This window comes from Solanum pennellii, chromosome 5 (assembly GCF_001406875.1).
Source record: "Solanum pennellii chromosome 5, SPENNV200".
NCBI lineage: Eukaryota > Viridiplantae > Streptophyta > Magnoliopsida > Solanales > Solanaceae > Solanum > Solanum pennellii.
The window spans coordinates 5,622,273-5,623,534 of record NC_028641.1 but is presented as its reverse complement, the minus strand read 5'-3'; positions in this window follow the sequence as shown (position 1 = coordinate 5,623,534).

Here is a 1,262-nt window from a genome sequence, read left to right as displayed (position 1 = left end):
TATATATATATATATATACATACATATAAGAGAGAGCTCTATATATATCCACTTATTGTTATCACACAAACTAAAGGAAACACTCCTCTATACACTTTAAAACATGTTCAAAATCTCAACCTTCTCCCCAAATTCCTCCCAAGTTTACAAGAGGATGAACTTAGTGATGAGTGTAAGAAATTGCTCTAAACTCTACCAAAAGAAAGGAAAAAGTATTAAATTTTAGGAAATATTAGCTTATAGTGAAAAGATATTAAAATTTAAGGAAACAATTCAATTTTAATTGGAAAAAAATAATTAGTGTTAGAGGGAATTCAATCTTGAGTCTCTGGAAGGATTCATGACACAATTGACCAACAGGCTACTGAATGTTTATGCTAAAACTATGCATCTCTTTTTAATTAAGTAAATTCAAGAAGTTAAAAATAATTAAAGAAAAATGATACACCCTGCGGGGAATTGAACCCGGGCTAAGTGTAAGGATGTGCCAGCTATTGCCAACTCCACTACGTCTCACTTAGGTATTCACAAGTCCAACTTTTATATATATACAAATATTAAATCAAAATTTTACGTGTATATATAGCGTTTTTTTTGGACACCCTGGAACCTACGTGGCTCCGTCCCTGATCATTGTCACATCTCCTAGATCAGAAATCACTTAATTAAAATCTCTTTTATTTGTTTTAGTGAATCAAATGAAATATCTTATTTTTGAACAAAATTATCCTTCACTCATTAAGAACCCTGATGATCTTATTCCATTCTTGGAAATTAATCTCTATATTGATGGTCTTGTCCCAAAATTTTCATTTTTTACTTCACCTAGACTTTTGTCAACTCATATGTCATTTAAAACTAAACTTGTTTACTTGTGTAGGAATCTTAAGAATACTTTTATTTCTATGTGGCATTTTACAAACAATTTAAGACTTCAGCACAAAAATATCCATTCTGAAGGAATATTGATTGTATTGAAGTGTTAACCTAATAAGGGAATACATGGGAGATATATATAGGAGATATAGGAAGGAGTACAAATCCTAATAGGACTAGGATTAAGGAGTACTAATCCTAATAGGACTAGGATTAGTACACAGTAAATACTAATATTATTTAATACTATTTATTTAATACTATCTGTTATTATCCCCCCTCAAGCTGAGCTGAGCGGAAGCGAACGGAAGCTTGGAACTGAGGTAATCGTGTTGTAGGCTCGGGAGAGGCTTGGTGAGAATATCAGCCGGTTGTTCTTCAGTGGG